Source organism: Sylvia atricapilla, chromosome 2, assembly GCF_009819655.1.
Source record: "Sylvia atricapilla isolate bSylAtr1 chromosome 2, bSylAtr1.pri, whole genome shotgun sequence".
Classification (NCBI taxonomy): domain Eukaryota; kingdom Metazoa; phylum Chordata; class Aves; order Passeriformes; family Sylviidae; genus Sylvia; species Sylvia atricapilla.
Genome location: NC_089141.1, coordinates 102273941 through 102280967, shown reverse-complemented (window position 1 = coordinate 102280967; position 7027 = coordinate 102273941). Strand labels below are relative to the sequence as shown.

Genomic DNA, 7027 nt, shown 5'->3' with positions numbered 1-7027 from the left:
CTCACATGCCATTAAGTTTCTTGTGTTGACAAGGATGAAATTCAAAGCAAAAGGTACACCAGCAGCAAATTCACTGAATTTGTGATCGTTGCAACACACAGGAGTCGTGCATGCTGAAGAAGATGAAGTGTCCACCTGGCAGGACTAATAGAGTAGGATCTGAGCAAGAATCGAGAATGGCATGCATCACTTGCTTTGATTTACATTTTTTGTCCACAGGGATGGTTAAGAGGCAAACAAGCCTTGAGTCTTACTGTTTATAGTATTGGTAATAGCAGTCTTAAGTCCAGTTGAGGACTGCAACTGAAAAGATGGAAGTGGTAAAAGTATTCTGTAAAAATTGTTCTTTCAAATCAGTACCCAGGAGGGGTTGCACCATGCATTATTTCCTCCCAGATAAATCACAAATGCCCTAACCTTCCAGATGTGTGACTGCTGGTGGAGTGGCAGCCAGGGTCGTGTCACTGCTTGCAGAAACAACACATCCTCCAAAATCAAAGATGGCAATATTACTTAACTGAAGGCAAAGAAATTGAGCTTTGTGTGCTAATAACTAACTGTAAGCCTGCCAGTGAAGGCAGGAAGCTGCAATAAAAATACGATACACACGGAGCCAGCCTGCACATGGAAGAATTGCATGTTTCATTGATGCCTTTTTTGGGTTTAGCTAAAACAGAGGCCAGACAAAATTTAGAGAATAAAAAGTGGATACACTAAATGAAGGGCCTTCAGGTACATTAAGGGCAGACAAAGCCTCCCCAAGAGGCTACACCCAAAATGGACAACTGGTCACGAGTTTTCACACTTTTATAAGTTTGGTCCATTTGCATATCGGGGATTAAGCTTCCAATTACAGCTTCAGGTCATGAAGCCATACATCCGCAGTTTGCTCTCCCCCAACTCATTTTTGTTTATACATTTCAGGGCCTGAGACAGTAAGGTGTCCTTGATTTCCAGGCCTACAGACGAATTGTTTTGTCTGACCAAAATGTGAAGACAGTGCTAGCCCTCAATATGGAGTTTAGAGTCACAAAGAATTACAGGATTACTGATACACGGGAAGCGCACAAGCTGCAATCCCAGGGCCCCGCGGTGGGGAGGGCTCAGGGCGCCGGCAGCGCCGTGAGCTGTCTCAGTGTGCCATCTAGTGACTGCGGCTGGGCACCCGCAGCACGGGTCCCTCCGGGGGCAGGACAGCTGTGCGTGCCAGATGTTGGTCCGGAAGCTTCAACGCCAGTGGCTGGTAATGTGGTTATTGGAGGAGGTAAGAGGGGATGGGCTCAGCCTGTAGGGACCACTTATCCTTAGGCAGAGTCCTGAGCATGCCGCAGGGAGGTTCACTCTGTAATCTGTGACATGACTTACACTGTGGCTGCTGCAGTGAATTCCTCATCTGGGAAGAAATGTGGAAGCAAAGGTGGAGTGGAGGTGTGACAGAATTATTTTATAATGTTCCTTTTTTTACTTTTTCTCTAACAGGGGATTATCTCAAATATAGTGATTTTGACTTCATTAGCAGAATTAAGTTTCTTCTCATGGTATGGTGCTGAAATCCCTGGAGAGAGACTGTGGAATAAAAAGAAATTAAATGGGGATGAACTGGCACAAACAAATTCACCCTTTTTTTCTAGCCTAGTGATAGTGTGCTGGAACCTCAGAGGCTAATGATACTAATCATGTTACTGCAATTTTTTTAGTGCAACACAATTGCAGGGGTTTCTTCATCCAGCTTCAGGTAGCAGAAAGAGCACAGAAAGAAGATAAGAAACTTTAAAGTAATTAATCACATGATTTTAAAGAAAAAACAAACAGCCAGCTGAGACTTAGTCACAATTGTCTCACCTCTCTTTGGGAGGGAGTTTCAGCAGGATTGCTTACTCACATGGAGGAAAAGTACTGATAGCAAGTCTCATCTCAGCTACAACTGTTTACAGAGAGGATTTGCTGTAGTGTCAGGGAAATCTGTTTAGTCTGTTAGTGGAAATCCTGCTTGAGGATGGGATAAGGTCAGTAATATTAGCCAAATCCTATTAAACTAATAAAGGATTCAGATCACTTCCTCCAAAAGAGCCATTCAAAGAGAGCGTTTAAGTGTAGAAAATTAAGAATGATAAATCTAAATTAATTCCTTTTAATCTCTCTCCATTTATCAGCATTCTTTTCCTTCAGAGAGAGAGACAGACTAAAATTGATGATGGGTTGCTGGCAAAAGACTAGCATTGTCTCTTCTTTAATGCTACAAAAGCAATTCAAAATCCCACTAAAATCAGTACAAGAACAATTTTAATTCATTCCTCTGCAACGGATTCATGAATGCAGCTGTGCTGAAGAAGCTGTAGCACAGGACAGAAGTGAGACTCACCTGAGAGCTGGTTCCTTGTGGCACCTGACTGCTGCTGGTTGTTGCCTTGCAATGTGACAGGCCACTTTTGCTGTTCAGGATCTGAACAAAACACACACCTCTCTGTGGCCTTCCAAGGGATGCTGTCTGCTGGGCCAGCACTAAACAACAGGGCAATTTATATTAAAAGCAGAGAACAGCTTGAGTCTACTATCAGCTTCCAGAAGCCATCTGGTTTTCTGACACATAATTATACTGACAGCAAAGGCCGTCTTAACCTCACAGTTACTTACCTGGGGGCTCAGAGCTGCCTTGGGCCTCCTGCAGGCAGCTAAACAAGGTATCATCTCACAAGGGGATTTGGGCAGACATCCCCCATTTCAATAAGGGCCATCTTCCCCAGGTTCTCTGGGGCAGGAGACTCTGACATTTGGGCCTCCAATAAGGGAATTTTAAAGGGAGAAAGGAGCAGGAAAGAGGAGGTTTCCTAGTAGAAAGCAGCATGTAACCAAAAGGATAAGACACAAAGAAAATGATTGGTTAAGCTTTATGTCCTTAACATAATTCCCAGGCAGACAACAGGCAGGACTTCATCTGCCAGATGATCTAAAGGATTTGAGCTTCCTTGCTTATACAGTATGGGTTCTTCAGCAACTCCCAATGCAGCTGGCACTGCAGAAAAAATTATCCCCAAGTTGCTAGGTGTGTGTTTTGTAACACACTATAACTGCTGAGTAAGAACCAGAGTGAAGTGGCCAACTTTACTTCAGCAGAACCCGAAATTCGATCTTTTTTAGAAGTAGAAGCTAAGATACATAGGGAAAACAAATAGCATTAAGAAAATAAGCCATCATCTCCAATCTAAACCATGAGTGTTAACGTATTAACCCCTCTCAGTCCATTAACCATGCTCTCTTGACCACATTAAATACAAGCAGTGTGGGGGGTGCTCAAAATGGGAAGGGGAAAAGAAGATGGTCTCACAGCTCTGGGTGTTTGACTTAGGAGATATTGCCCATAACCAAAGCAACCAGATCAGAAGTGAACAATTTCTTTTGAAGCACAGAAGCCACAGCTGATGTCATGAACAAAAGCAGGCAGAACAGAAACAGAGCAATATAAAAAGGAAAATGAGACTTGCAGCCCAGAATTTAACCAACAACAGTAGTTCATAAGCAATGAGCTATAAAAAGCAAAACTGACCAAGAAAGGGAGTCATCTGCTTGCATGAAAATGCAAATCCCTGCACCCTGCACCTCTGCACGACTGTTCTGGCAGTGTGAATGGGCATGGACACAAATCACAAATGATTCCTCTGTGAAAGAGGAAAAGCAAACTCAATTTACATTCATCAAAAAATGCATTGAGAAGATAAAGCTGAAAACAATTATGGTACTGGAAATGTTCAAAACACGTTACCTAAATCAGAGATACTATTCCAGTAAGGGAATTCCTGAGAGCTGACTCACAAGTACCTGGAACACAATTCCTATCTCAGTGCAAACAGTTGCCATAGATATCTGTGGACAAGTGAGAAGACAGAGCTGCCCAGAAAGAACAACATTTCTGTCCCAGGGCTTCTAAAGGCAGTCTTTCTGCCTTAAGAATGCTGCTTGACAAAGCTTTTGGAGAACAGATGCCATCTCAGTCTTCCCTACCTTTGATGGCTTTCTTTTTTTGTGGGTGGCTCTGCTTGGAGGTCTTAGGAGTTTCAAGGCAACACTGTGAGAAAAAGCAAAGCAAAGTCCCCCGTGCCAGTCATAGGGAAGCAGAGCTTATGTACCACACTCTGTGCCACTGCTCCCCAGCTGAAACTGGACCTCTGGTAGGCTGCCTGCTCTCATGGAGACGGCTCTTCTCCTTGTCAGTACCTGTCAAGTCACACCCTGCTTGTCAAAAGCCACAGCATACTCACACCAGGGCTAACACTTGGGTGGAGTTGGCTACCAGAGATTAAAGTCACTCCTCTACTCTTGGAGCCCTGTGGTGACAGCTCACTTAACACGCTGTTTTCCTAGTGCCATGCTCTAGGCTACAAGGGTAGCATTATTTACCAGAAAAAATAGCTGGTTTATACCAGCTACTGTCATCCAATAATACAGAATCACAGACTATATTGAGTTGAAAGGGATCCACAAAGATCATCAAGTCCAACTCTTATGTGAATTGGCCCATACAAGGTTCAAAGCCACAACCTTGGCGTTATTAGCACCATGCTCTGACCAACTGAGTCAGGGTGTTAGAATTCAGGGTTGCTGAAACTAAGGTAGAAAATTTGTGTTTGCCAACTACATTTGTTTTACTCATGTACATATCCGCTTTCCTAATTAATTGTCTTACCTGGAAATCCTTTCTTTCTTAGTACTACAGAGCATTCACATTCCTAGGAATATCCTGAAGTATCAGAACATGAGTGACCTGAGGGCTTGCATTTGAAAGTCTGCAGAACTCAGGCTGAAGACCTAATCAGTTTATCATCTTTCTTTAGGGAAAATAGAAACAAGTAATTCTAGGAAAGTCTGCATTAACAGGAGGAAGAAGAAAGAAATAAATTACATTAAAAAAATACCCACAATCCTTGAAGATAATGGTTTAATTTTTCAAAATTATCATGGAAAGTATAACTCTGTAGAGAAACAGTCTAAGTAAATATAAGAATACCTTACACAGTAGATACTAATACTGAAAGAAGAGTACTAGAACTGTGGGGAAACCAAGCACACCACTTTCATGCCAGGGAAATTAGTCCTTCAACCATTAGCCTTTACATAGGTTTTGATGTTATACCATGTGTTAATTATTTCCAAATCACAAGTGCAAACACTCACCCTGATTGGAAAATTAGCAGATTTCAAACTCAGGTAATTTCACCCTAATGAGGAACTTGTTGAACTGAATTTAACAATTAGCTCACACCCTTTGCTGGCTGGGTATGACAAGGCTACAGGGAGACACTGAAACTCAAAACTCACCTTTTTCAATAACTGACAATAAAAGATGAATATAAATTCAAAAATGGTTGCCATGCTGCTTCTAGTCCCTTCTTTGGCTCTTAAGGCAGGGACTTGGCAAGGGTGATAGATGAGGAGATACTTCCTATACTGAACAACTGTCCCCTTTGCTAGGTACCAAGCCTCAGGAAAATGGATTTCACAGCTTAAGAGAGTTAAACTTCTGATTTATCGGTCAATATGCACAACACGTGGGTAGAGATAACAAGCTGAGGTGCTCACCACCCGTGATAAGGCACCAGAGCAGCTAGGGCTGGCTGGGCTGCTTCAACCCAGGGAAGGGTTGTCTTCTGTGGCTGCTTGGAGAGGGCTGAGCCTTGATATTGTTCAGCTGCTGTTACTGGGCTACTTGGTTTTGCTTCTGCAGTTTTGAGTGCTCTTTTTGTTGTTTTTTCCTTGCTGAGAACCTTGAGCTGCTAATTGTCTCTGTGTCAATCGTTTGCCCCTTGGCAACAGCCTTCCCTTTCTCCCTATGGCTCTGCCCTGCAGAATGTCTGGCAGTGCTTCCTCACAGTTTCGCAGTTCTCCAAGATGTCTGCACCAATTTCAGCTTGTGTGGAAACTGTTCCTTAGTTCCCAGATGACATCTGTGATCTGCTGCCTCAGTCTCTGGAGGGGAGACTGACACTTTTCAGCTGCTAAATTGCATTAAAGGAAACAAAAGTAATTTTATCCTACCACTGGTTTTCTATATGTGCTGTGAGCTTACTTGCATAAGGGATGTTGGGCAGTTAAGTCTTGGAGAATGGGTCCTAGGTGTAATTGTGAAGGGAAAAAAATACCTGCAAATGAAAATTGTCTTTGGACAATTCTCTCTCTTTACAACTGACCAAAACTGTCCAAATTGTTGTCAAAATTTGTCTGATTTCTCCCACAAAAATGTAAAGACTATTGAATTAAATCTTCTTCCTGTTCTTCAGTGCACTTTCCACAGCAGGGGTTGCTTTTCTTTGTTTGAAATATAATAAAGACTATTCTTAGACTTAAGCAGCACACCAACTGCTCGATTATTTCTCAGGAAGTGGTATCAGTATAGGTGCAACAAACTTCTTTTGCATTCAAAGAAATGGCAACAAATAGAGAAATGGGGGGAAGAGAGAAAAACAATAGTCTGCAAAAATGGGTTTTGAGCTCTTTCAGTCTACTGCTTTGATTTTCTTCATATTGTCAACCAGCACAATGTAGAGACATAATCTTCTGGATTTCCCTGCTTTTGGTTCCCTTTTGCTAAAAAAACAGATGAACGTGCTGATTTAGACAACAGTTAGAATCACCTAGCTAGCAGTTTGTAGGGGATCTAAAGCAGTTAAGAGGTCAGTACGTTATTTAACCCCTTTCCCCAAAAAACTGTGTCTTAAAAATAGTCATCCATTTTACCTGGGAGCTAAAGAGAGGCAAGTAGATTCATGAGCTGTCCTGAAGGAACGTGTAAATGGCTGTCAGCAAAAGCAGCAGTCAGACTTTATTGAAAGGGTAAGGAAGCCAAATGCCTCAAATTATTCAAATTATTGAATAGGTGGAGTTGTTGCAACAGACCTATTCCAGCACTTGCATTAGGTGTGTAGCAAATAACTGCTGTCTTCTCTGTTATCCATGAGTCTTCAGGACTTCTCTACTGCTTACCTATGCCCTAACTTGTCCAATTTACCATTGATTGTATTCCAACAGAATCACA

General features: G+C 42.3%; 1 long non-coding RNA gene across 1 annotated transcript; it reads right to left on the bottom strand.

Moving 5' to 3' along the window:
• Positions 1-1475: 1475 nt before the first annotated feature.
• On the bottom strand, positions 1476-3591 carry LOC136374634 (uncharacterized). Its single transcript, XR_010745940.1, has 3 exons — positions 3545-3591; positions 2363-2502; positions 1476-1566 (listed from the first exon to the last, which is right to left on the bottom strand). It is a non-coding gene; the product is annotated as an uncharacterized lncRNA (long non-coding RNA).
• Positions 3592-7027: the final 3436 nt, after the last annotated feature.